General features: G+C 45.4%; 1 protein-coding gene and 1 pseudogene across 1 annotated transcript in view; both read left to right on the forward strand.

Annotated features, from left to right (window-relative positions):
- The window catches only part of LOC142047826 (uncharacterized), a 13,733-nt pseudogene extending 6,841 nt beyond the window's left edge, over positions 1-6,892 (forward strand).
- Positions 1-12,007, forward strand: part of LOC116822501 (ephrin type-B receptor 5) — a 148,873-nt gene that overhangs the window by 5,934 nt on the left and 130,932 nt on the right. The gene's annotated exons all lie outside the window — the stretch shown is intronic.

The raw sequence follows: 12,007 nt of genomic DNA on the forward strand, positions 1-12,007 counted from the left end.
ACAATTTAGTAGAAAGTTCATTAGAAACTTAAATACAATATGTTAAGAATAGGGGTGGCCAACCTGAGCCCGAGGAGCCAGAATTTACCAATTTTCATCGCCAAAGAGCTACAGTAATACGTCAGCAGCCCCATATCATCTCCCCCTTGTTCCCAGCGCCTCCTGCCCACCCGTAGCCCTGCCGATCAGCATCTCCTCCTCCCTCCCTGCACCTCCTGACTAGCTGTTTCATAGCGTGCAGAAAGCTTGGAGGGGGAGGAGCGAGGGCATGGCAGGCTCATGGGAGGGGGTGGGAAGGGGTGGAGTGAGGGCAGGGCCTCTGGCAGAGCCAGGGGTTGAGCAGTGAGCACCCCCTGACACATTGGAAAGTTGACGCCTGTAGCTGCAGCCCTGGAGTCGGTGCCTATACAAGGAGACACATATTAACTTCTGAAGAGCTGCATGTGGCTCCGGAGCCACAGGTTGGCCACCCCGAGTTAGATGTATTCAAGTTGGCAGGGCCTGATGAAATTCATCCTAGGGCACTTATGGAATTAACCAAAGCAATCTCAGTCATTAGCAATTATCTTTGCGAATTCGTGGAGGAAGAGTGAGGACCCAGAGAACTGGGGAAGGACAAACATAGTACCTATTTTTAAAAAGGTGAACAAAGATGGACTTGGAGAATTGTAGACCAGCCAGTCTGACTTGAATACCTGGCAAGAAATGGAAGAAATTATTAAACAATTAATTTGTAAACACCTAGATGATAATAGAGTTATAAGGAATAGCCAGGGTAGCCTAATTTCCTTCTCTGACGGGGTTATTGGCCTAGTGCAGAGGTTCTCAAACTGTGGTCCGCGAACTCCATTCAAGTGGTCTGCAGATAGTTCTGTCTAAGGTGCGTGCCTGGGCAGCCACACATGAGAGAGTGAAGCCTGCCCCCCGCCCCGGCCCCAATTAGTGCCTGGACATTGGAGAAGACGCACATGTAAGATGAGGTGATGGCCTTGTGGGGAATAGGGGTAGGTGGGATGGGGCAGTGGAATGAGAAGAGGGAGTGGGGGGAATTTGGGACATGCAGAGCTGTGGCGGCCAGAGAAAGAGGTGACTTTCCCCAGCTTCAGGGCTGCGGCTGCCAGGGAGAGACAGCCCTCCTTCCCAGCCTCAGCTCCAGCTCGGGGGTTACTGCGGTGTGGTAGAGAAGGCACATCCATCACATTAGAAAAGTAAAACTACTGATATTAAAATATGAGCTGTGTGCTTTTTATGTGTAGAACAAAAAAACATTAATTATTATAACGTTATTTTTAAATAGTGCTTTTATCCAAAGTGCTTTATAGTAGTTAGCTAACAGTACAATCAACATTTGGAAAGATCATTAAGTGGTCTACTGAGACCCTCAGAAATTTTCAAGTGGCCCACAAAAAAAAAAGTTTGAGAGCCACTGGCCTAGTGTATGGGGGGGAGAAATAGATGTGAAATATCTTGATTTTAGTAAGACTTTTGACACAGTCCCACATGACAGTCTCATAAGCAAACTAGGGAAATGTGGCCTAAATGAAATTACTGTAAGGTAGGTGTACAACTGGTTGAAAGACTATACTCAAAAAGTAGTTATCACTAGTTAACTGTCAAACTGGAAAAGTGTACCTAGTGGGGTCCCACAGGGGTCAGTCCCAGGTTTGGTACTAGTCAATATTTTCATTAATGACTTGAATAATGGAGTGGAGAGTATGCTTATAAAATTTGTGGATGACACCAAAATGGGTGGTGGTTGGTGGGGAGGAGGGTTTGCAAGCATTTTGAAGGACAGGATTAGAATTTAAATGACCTTGACAAATTGGAGAATTGATATATAATCAACAGGATGAAATTCAATAAAGATGAGTGCAAAGTGTTCTCTGTGATAAGAGAAAAACAAATGAACATCTACAAAGTGGGGAATAACTGGCTCGGTGGTAGTACTGCTGAAAAGGATCTGGGGGTTATAGTTGACTATAAATTGAATGTGAGTAAGGCTGCAAGTTTTTTATGGAGGTCATGGAAATCATGGATTCCATGACTTTCTGTGACCTCCATGACTTCTGCAGCAGCTGGTGTCGAATGGGTGTCAGAACCAACCTCCAAATGGTTAAGTTCACTTGCTACTCATGCTAAGGCAGATCCTGGGAACTGTGGAGTAAGACCCCTTCTTACCTCTGTTTCAGAGAAAAACTGGAAGAAGGATTCAGAATGGTAGCCATGTTAGTCTGTATCAGCAAAAACAACAAGGAGTCTTTGTGGCACCTAGAGACTAACACATTTATTTGGGCATTGTACATTGGCCAAACTGGACAGTCTCTATGCAAAAGAATAAATGGACACAAATCTGACATCAGGAATCATAACATTCAAAAACCAGTAGGAGAACACTTCAATCTCCCTGGTCACTCAGTAACAGGCCTAAAAGTGGCAATTCTTCAACAAAAAACTTCAAAAACAGACTCCAACATGAAACATCAGAACTAGAATTAATTTGCAAACTGGAAACCATCAGATTAGTCCTTAATAAACACTGGAAGCGGTTGGGTCATTACAAAACCTAAACATAATTTCCCCAATACTAATTTCCCCCTACTGTTACCCACACCTTCTTGTCAACTGTCTGAAATGGGCCACTCTCATTACCACTTCAGAAGGTATTTTTTCTCCCTTGGTATCCTGCTGTCAATTGAATTGTCTTATTAGACCGACCTCACACTTGGTAAGACAACTCACATCTTTTCATATATTTATACCTGCTCCTGTGTTTTCCACTCCATGCATCTGATGAAGTGGGTTCTAGCCCAAAAAAGCTTATGCTCAAATAAATTTGTTAGTTTCTAAGGTGCCACAAGGACTCCTTGTTGTTTGGAAGAAATTATTCATCTCTGATGCATTGTCACAGAGAAGGGAGGGTTTCTGGCTGTGACAAGGCAGGTCTGGGTTGGGTCTCTTGCCTGGAGTTGAATCCGAATGGTCCCCCCACTCCTAGTTTGTGTATTCCTAACTCTTTTTAAACGTTTTCCTTGGATACCCAGCTCCTGGGATCGGAGTAAGTTTATCAGTCTCTTCTACTGTCTTCCTTCCCTCCCTGCTTCTGAGTCACCCTAATGGGTCAAGAAAGCTAACAGAATGCTAGGAACCATAGAGGAAGGGATAGATAATAATATCATAATGCCACTACATAAATCCATGGTACACCTACACCTTGAGTACTGCATGCAGTTCTGGTTGCCCCATTTCAAAAAAGATATATTAGAAATAGAAAAGGTACAGAGAAGGGCAACAAAAATGTTAAAGGGTATGGAACAGCTTCCATATGAGGAGAGACTTAAAAGACTGGGACTTTTCAGCTTGGAAAAGAGATAGCTAAGAGGGGATATGATAGAGGTCTATAAAATTATGAATGGTGTGGAGAAAGTGAATAAGGAAGTGGTATTTATCCCTTCACATCATAGGTACCGACTCAGTGGGTGCTCTGGGGCTGGAGCACCCTGGGGAAAAAATGATGGGGGCTGAGCATTCACCAGCAGCCCCCTCTATCAGTTCCCCCCAACTCCTCCAGCACCTGCCGGCGAGTCCCACAGATCAAAGCCTCCCCCTCCCTCCCCATGCCTCCTGTCCACCACAATCAACTGTTTTGCGGCATTCAGGTGGCTCTGGGGGGAGGAGGAAGAGGGAAGGAGTGAGGATGCGGCACGTTTGGGGGAGGGGGTGGAACTGGGCAGGAAGAGGTGGGAGTGGAATGGGGGTGGGGCCTTGGGGGAAAGGGGGAGTGGGCACAGGGCTTGAGGCAGAGCTGGAAGTTGAACACCCTCCATCACTTTGGAAAGTTGGTATCCGTGCTTCACATAACACAAGGTCACCCAATGAAATTAATAGGCAGCAAGTTTAAAACTAACATAAGGAAGTACTTTTTCACACAATGCACAGTCAACATGTGGAACTCATTGTCATGGGATGCTGTGAAGGCCAGTACTATAATTGGGTAAAAAAAAGAATTAGGTAAGTTCATGGAGGACACGTCCATCAATGGCTATTAGCCAGGATGGTGAGGGATACAACCCCTTAAGACCCTTACTGCCAGATGATGGGACTGGACATCAGGGGATGTGGATCACTTGATAATTGCCCTGTTCTATCCATTCCCTTTGAAGCATCTGCCATTGGCCACTATTGGGAGACAGGCTATTGGGCTAGGTTGACCATTGGTCTGATCCACTATGGCTGTTCTCATGTTCTTAAGCTACTGCTGATTGTAGAGACGAGACAGGACCAAAGTTCCCCAAAACCTGGAGCCCCTGCTGACAGGCATCAATCATAACAGAGTGCTTGCTGCACAGCAGAGTTGTGTTCTGGGCAACAGGCTTCCTCTCCCTCCCTGCTCCTCTCTCACTGGTTCATATTTCTGTGTATATATTTTCATACCAAATAATTTAACTTACAATTAAAGGCTGCTCGGTGCATTGCGTGTCAATGGGATCCACAACATACTGGGAAATCAGCAAAGCTGATGGTGGTTCCTTGTTCTCAGTTCCTTATTCAAAGACCACCAATTAAGGGAACATTACCGTCCAGACCAACCTCAGTATTTGCAGTGATAGGTTAGTGAATACAAGGGGAGAGGGTTGGGGTGAGGAGGTGGTTGGGAGTGAAGGGTATAAAGTGGGACTGGGGGAGCAAGTCTAAGGCCTGGTCTACACTATGAGTTTATATTGAATTTAGCAGCGTTAAACTGCATTAACCCTGCACCCGTCCACACAATGAAGCCCTTTACATCGATATAAAGGGCTCTTAATACCGGCATCTGTAATCCTCCCCGACGAGGGGAGTAGCGCTGAAATCGGTATTGCCAATTCGGATTAGAGTTAGTGTGGCCGCAATTCTACAGTATTGGCCTCTGGACGCTATCTCACAGTGCACCATTGTGACCGCTCTGGACAGCAATCTGAACTCGAATGCACTGGCCAGGTAGGCAGAAAGAGCCTCGCGAACTTTTAAATTTCATTTCCTGTTTGCCCAGCATGGAGAGCTGATCAGCACAGGTGATCACACAGAGCTCATCAGAACAGGTAAGCATGTAGTCTGAAAATCGAAAAAGAGCTCCAGCATGGACCGTATGGGAGGTACTGGATCTGATCACTATATGGGGAGATGATTGCGTGCTAACAGAACTCCGTTCCAAGAGACGAAATGAAAAAAACATTTGATAAAATCTCCAAGGCCTTGATTGAGAGAGGCCACATTAGGGACTCAGTACAGTGCTGTGTGAAAGTTAAGGAGCTCAGACAAGCCTACCAGGAAATGAAAGAAGCAAATGGAAGGTCCGGGGAAGGGCCGCAAACATGCCTCTTCTATGCTGAGCTGCATGCAATTCTGGGGAGTCCGCCACCACTACCCCTGTCCGTGGATGCCAAGGCGGGGATAATCTCAGCCATTCCTGAGGATTCTGAGGATGGGGAAGATGAGGAGGAGGAAGAGAAGGACGAGCTTGCAGAGAGCACACAGCACACCGTTCTCCCCAACAGTCAGGACCTTTTTCTCAGCCTGACGGAATTACCCTCACAGCCCTCCCAAGGCGGTATCCCAGACAATGAAGCCATATAAGGGCCCTCTGGTGAGTGTACTTTTGTAAATATAAAACATAGTTTGAAAGCAAGCATTGTTTCATGATTAATTTGCCCTGAGGACTTGGGATGCATTCGCGGCCAGTACAGCTACTGGAAAAGTCTGTTAACGTGTCTGGGGATGAAGCAGAAATCTTCCAGGGACATCTCCATGAAGCTCTCCTGGAGGTTCTCCAAAAGCCTTTGCAGAAGGCAGCGCAGCCTTATTCCGTCCTCCATGGTAGGACCCTTGACCATGCCATGCTAGTAGCAAGTAATCTGGTATCATTGCATGACAAAACCTGGCAGCGTATGGTCCCGGTGTTTGCTGGCATTCAAGCAACATCCGTCCTTTATCTCACTGTGTTATCCTCAGGAGAGTGACATCGTTCATGGTATCCTGGCTGAAATACGGGAATTTAATTAAGGGAATAGAGGTGGCCATTCCTACTGGGCTGTTTGTGGCTGAAAAATCCTTCCCTGTAGTTAGCCAAGCGGGGGGAAGAGGGAGGGTGATTGGTGCTGAGCTTTTTCGCGTTTGGCTAGCAGGGATCTTCCCTGATACCAGCCACACAGTGGGGTGGCTAGCAAGGATCTTCCATGATACCAACCATGCGGTGGGGGGAGGGGTAAAGTGATCATCCTAGAGAATTGTTTCTGCTGCTGCACGTTAACAGGAAAGACTCAGCACTCAACGGGCTTTGCTTGGTATTTGGGAAAGAAGGGCACTGGATATATGAAGGTTGCAGAAGCCGAAAGACAATGGCTTACCATGGCCGCATGCAAGCCGAATTCTGTTGCCTGAACCTGCGTCTGTGATCTCTAACACCAAAGCCGCAGGCACTCAATATTAAGATGCAAAATGCGACCTTGTACTGAAATCACATGTGCTATGTAATGTGAATAGTTTTGTTCACCGTGAAAGAGTATAACCATTGTTCTATAAAATGTATCTTTTTAAATACTTCTCTCCCTTTTTTCCCTCTCTCCTGCAGCTGCAAATTTTTCAAGCCTCCCTCCTCCATCCTGAAGGCTATCTCAGACAAGGCGTCGAAAAAAGGACGCGAGACGAAATGTTCTCGGAAATCATGGAAGTGACCCGCAATGAAAGAGCTCATCTGAATGAGTGGAAGGACGTGGTATCAAATTACAGGAAAGATGCTAGTGAACGTGAGGACAGGAGGGACCAACGTGAGGAGAGGCGAGATGCTCGAGATGAGAGGTGGGGCAGGAAGATCAGAGGAGGCAAGATGCAATGCTGGGGCTGCTGCGTGATCAACTGACATGCTCCAGCGTCTGGTGGAGCTTCAAGAACGGCAGCAGGATCACAGAGTGCAACTGCAGCCTTGTATACTGCCCTCCCCCTCCTCAAGTTCATAGCCTCCTCAGCAGACGTAGAACGGTGGGGGGAGGCTCCGTGCACCCGTCGCCACTCCACCCCAGTGGACAGCCCACCCAAAAGGCTGTCATTATTTTTAACATTTTTAGTGGCCTTTTCCTTCCTCCTATCCTCCTCCAACCTCACCCGGGTTACCTTGTCAGTTTTCCCTCTTTTTGTAATCGATTAATAAGAATACATGATTTTTAAACTATGTGACTTTATTTCTTAGAAAGCAAGCTGTAATTGAAGGGGGAATGTGGGTTGCTTACAGGAATGAGCAATCAAGGGGCGGGTTTTCATCAAGGAGAAACAAACACAATAGTTATACATACCCTGGCCTGTGATGAACTTGTTTTCAAATTTCTCTGATGCGCACCGCTTCCTGTGTGCTCTTCTAATCGCCTGGTGCTAGCTGCGTGTATAAGCAGCCAGATGATTGCCTCAGCCTCTCACTCCGCCATAAAGCTCCCCTTATCTCACAGAGATTGTAGAGCACACAGCAAGCAGCAATAACAATGGGGATATGTTTGGCTGAGGTCTGAGCGAGTCATAATGTGCGCCAGCGTCCCTTTAAATGTCCAAATGCCATTCCTACACCATTCTGCACTTGCTCAGCCTGTAGTTGAACAGCTCCTGACTACTGTCCAGGCTGCCTGTGTATGCTTCATGAGCCATGCATCAAGGATAGGCTGGGTCCCCAGGATAACTACAGGAATTTCAACATCCCAACTGTTATTTTGTGGTCTGGAAGTAATTCCTTGCTGCAGCCGTTTAAACAGAGTAGTGTTCCTGAAGATGCGAGCACATGAACCTTCTGGCATCCCATGTTGATGTGGTGAAACGTCCCTTGTGATCCGCCAGGCTTGCAGCACCATTGAAAAGTACTCTTGCGGTTTATGTACTGGCTGCCCGGTGCTCCGGTGCCAAGATAGGGATATGGTTCATCTATCGCCCACCACAGTTAGGAAATCTTTGCAGCAAACCATCCATGACTGCACTTTCCATAGCACTATTTTTGGTAGCAGCAGCTTAGTGATTGCTTTGGCTACTTGTATCACAGCAGCCCCATAGTAGATTTGCCCACTCCAATTCCCCTCCAAATTGATTCCCGACTGACCAGGTAGCTAGTGTCTGGCGTTGCAAGCTTCCAGAGGGCTATTGCCACTCGCTTCTCCACTGTGAGGGCTGCTCTCATCTTGGTATTCTAGTGTTTCAGGGCAGGGGAAAGCAAGTCACAAAGTACCATGAAAGTGCCCTTACGCATGAGAAAGTTTTGCAGCCACTGGGAATCGTCTAACACCTGCAACACTATGTGGTCCCACCAGTCTGTGCTTGTTTCCTGGGCCCAAAATCGACGCTCAATGGTTAGAACCTGCCTCCTTAACAGCATGATCTCCAACGCACCGGGGCCCATGGTTTGAGAGAATTCTGCGTCCATGTCCTCTTCACTCTCGTCACCGCGCTGCCGTAACCGCCTCCTCCTCGACTGGTTTTTCAGGTCCTGGTTCAGCATAGACTGCACGAGAATGCGCAAGGTGTTTACAACGTCCATGATTGCTGTCTTGATCTGAGCAGGCTCCATGCTTGCCGTGGTATGGTGTCTGCACAGTTCACCCAGGAAAAAAGGCATGAAACAGTTGTCTGCTGCTGCTTTCACGGAGGGAGGGGTGAGGCTGTACTCAGAACCACCCGTGACAATGTTTTTTGCCCCATCAGGCACTGGGATCTCAACCCAGAATTCCAATGGGCGGGGGAGACTGTGGGAACTATGGGAGAGCTATGGGATAGCTACCCACAGTGCAACTTTCCGGAAATTGACGGTAGGCTCAGTACATGGACGCATACCGCCGAGTTAATGTGCTTAGTGTGGCCACGTGCACTGGACTTTATACAATCCGTTTCCAAATACCGGTTTCTGTAAAATCAGAATAATCCCATAGTGTAGACATACCCTAAGGTAGCAGCACAGGCAGCAAAGGGACGATGCTTGAGTAAATCTCCACTTGTGCTGTAGACTGGTTGTTTTAAAAGGAAGCATTCTACTTTTGGGCCCCTTGGCATACATGAAAACAGTGATGATGAATAATGGTAATAATTATTTTAAAAATAAAAGTAGCCTATGTGGGAGGAGAGTTTTCAGTGCTATATGGGCTGAAAATGTTAAGTGTTAGTGCCATTTGTTAGCAGAAGGAGTGGAAGAAATGTCTAAAGGTCAAAAAGTCATTTTAACTCCCTTTAACTCCTAAACTACTGAACCAGTTGCACTTCTAAGTTTCTTGAAAATCCAGCGCTAGAGCTGCAGAGCCAAATCATTAAAGTCCAGACAAAGCCCTTCAACCTTATTGATTTTTTTTTTTTAATTCTCAAAAAGGACATGTATACAACTTGAGTAAAAAATCCCAAACTTTGCTCCCCATTTTTGCCAACTTTTGCCCAAGGAGAGCAGTGTAGTTCAGATAGAGGTATAAAATGTGTCTAGATTTTTTTCTTTATCAAGTGCTGGTCAGTATATTTTTGTGCCTCAGCTGGTAAATTTTCATGACAGTTCTGCAAGGGTTAGTTTTTAATCGAAAATGGCGAAGAATATTCTTTATTAATATATAGCATCCTCCTCTGAGGCATGTGAGCTCTCGTTATCCAGATATTTGTTTGAGGTTAACTGGTAGAAAAAAACTTGGCATTGTGATCATTTATCTTTCATCAGCAATCAGAGTTTGGCACGGCATAAAATCTTAGCTTCAGTCACAAAAGAAGTCAGTTCTGTACCTTCTCCCACTGAAGTTAGTTGCTGGTGCTTAGCAGTTGCTCCTCTCAGATGCTGGCACTTAGCAGCTTCACCTTTCTTGTGACAGCGCATACTATAGTTAGACGTGTTGCCCCCTAGCCTGGGTATAGACCGTGAGGCATGACTGAGGCAAATAAAGACATGCCTGAGGGGTGCGGTATGTACCCACGTTCATACTCTATGCACCTCTCTATTCACCCATGCTGTGCCTCTCTCTCTACACAGCTATTTTTAGCAATGTAGTGCCCCATACTGCATACCCATTGCTGCAGTCTTCCTCTGCCACAAGAAAAGACTAGCAGTGGGGAAAGGTTCCGGGAGCTCTCCATAACTGGAGCCTTTTCCTGCAATTAGAGCCTTTCCCTGCTGCAGGGAAAGACTCTGGCAGTGAGGAAAGGCTCTACCAGCTTCCCCACTGCTGGAGCTACACGTACATTACACATGGTCACCAGTGGTGTATAGCATAGACATAGCCTCTAAAGCTTGGTTCCTGCTTTCTGGGACATGAGCTTTTTACTTCTGACCTCAGTTGCCTGAACATAGTGTGGGGAAATGATTTATCTCTCTTCTATCTTTTATGCGAGAAGGTTATGCATTTTCTTTCCTTGATAAAAAACATCTCCTTGATGTTTTCAAACTGTTTATATGATGGTTTTGGGGCACTGATTGCCAAGAAGTGACTGAAAATGACATTGTTAATCTAATTGTTGTTCTTGCTCCTGGTGCTGGAAAGGGAATGAATTTGCTAAGAATTCTAAACACCACAAAGGTGAATGGTTTTTTCACTTAAAAGGAGATAATGTTCTATGGATTGTGATTGTCAGGAATATTTAACACACAAATGCTCTTAAGGTTGTTTTGTACACTCAGTAAGCCACTTCAGGAAAGCTTTAGTGCACTGTCCCTGAGGCTGTAAATTCACCACTTTATCCTCCAAAATGTTAAACACCCTCCTCTGCAGATATATCCTTTCCTAAACACACTCTCGAAGGTTGAAAGCATCAAGTTCATTTCCAAGTGGATAAAATTGCATTTCAAGGGCCTTTACACAGTTGTATCAAGGGAAGTTTCCCTAGACATAATAGATTGAAATTGATCAGGAGAGTCCACTGTATCAGTAACTAGAGCTATTATCCGTTCTTGCTAGCAAAGAAGATGAATGTGATGGGGTAGCCACAAAATTTTTCCTTTGGGCACTCTCCATTTTATTTCTCATGTGAGAATTCGAAAGATATAATTTCTCCAGCCTTTCTATTTTTAGGGCAGCTTTTACAAGACATCTGAAGGGGGATATGCAATGACAAAAAAAAAAAAAGAGGTTGTTCTGGTTTTAGATTCTTTATGATGTATAAAAAAGGCCTACATTTTTTTAGGAATATTTATTTTTTGCCTGTTTTAATATTGGAAATGTATGTCTTGTCTTCCAAGTTTTCCTTGGAATAATCTATGGAGTACTCATGAACTGACAGGATTATTGCTTCAAAAACTGTCAAGCAAGTGAAACCCAGTTGAGAGAGAAAGAGTTTTTTATGCAGACGGTTTAAAAGATTGTGTGTGTGTGTGCACGTGCGCTCTATACATATTTAACTCAAATGCCTAATGAGCTCTTGGAAGAAAATATCTCTGTTAAAAGATTTCCAACCATAACATTTATTATTTATATTACTGTAGCACTTAGAGGCCAGGGCCCCATTGTACGAGGAACTGTACAAGCAAAGAGACCGTTCCTGCTCTGAAAAACTTACAGTTTAAGGACATCCACACTAAAGCTGCTACAGAGACACAGCTGTGGTCCTGCAGCTGTGCCGCTGTAGCACTGTAGTGTAGATGGTTTCTACATCTATGGATGGTTTTTTTTTGTTGCTGTTGTTAATCTTCCTGTCCAAGAGGTGGTAGCTAGGTCATAGAATCATAGAATATGAGGGTTGGAAGAGACCTCAGGAGGTCATCTAGTCCAACCTTCTGCTCAAAGCAAGACCAATCTTCAACTAAATCATCTCAGCCAGGGCTTTATCAAGCCCGACCTTAAAAACCTCTAAGGAAGGAGATTCCACCACCTCCCTAGGTAACCCATTCCAGAGCTTCATCACGCTCCTAGTGAAAAAGTTTTTCTTAATATCCAACCTAAACCTCCCCCACTGCAACTTGAGACCATTACTCCTTGTTCTGTCATCTGCTACCACTGAGAACAGTCTAGATCTGGGTAGGCAACCTATGGCACGTGTGCCAAAG

The sequence above is a fragment of the Chelonoidis abingdonii genome, chromosome 1 (genome assembly GCF_003597395.2).
Source record: "Chelonoidis abingdonii isolate Lonesome George chromosome 1, CheloAbing_2.0, whole genome shotgun sequence".
Taxonomy (NCBI): domain Eukaryota; kingdom Metazoa; phylum Chordata; order Testudines; family Testudinidae; genus Chelonoidis; species Chelonoidis abingdonii.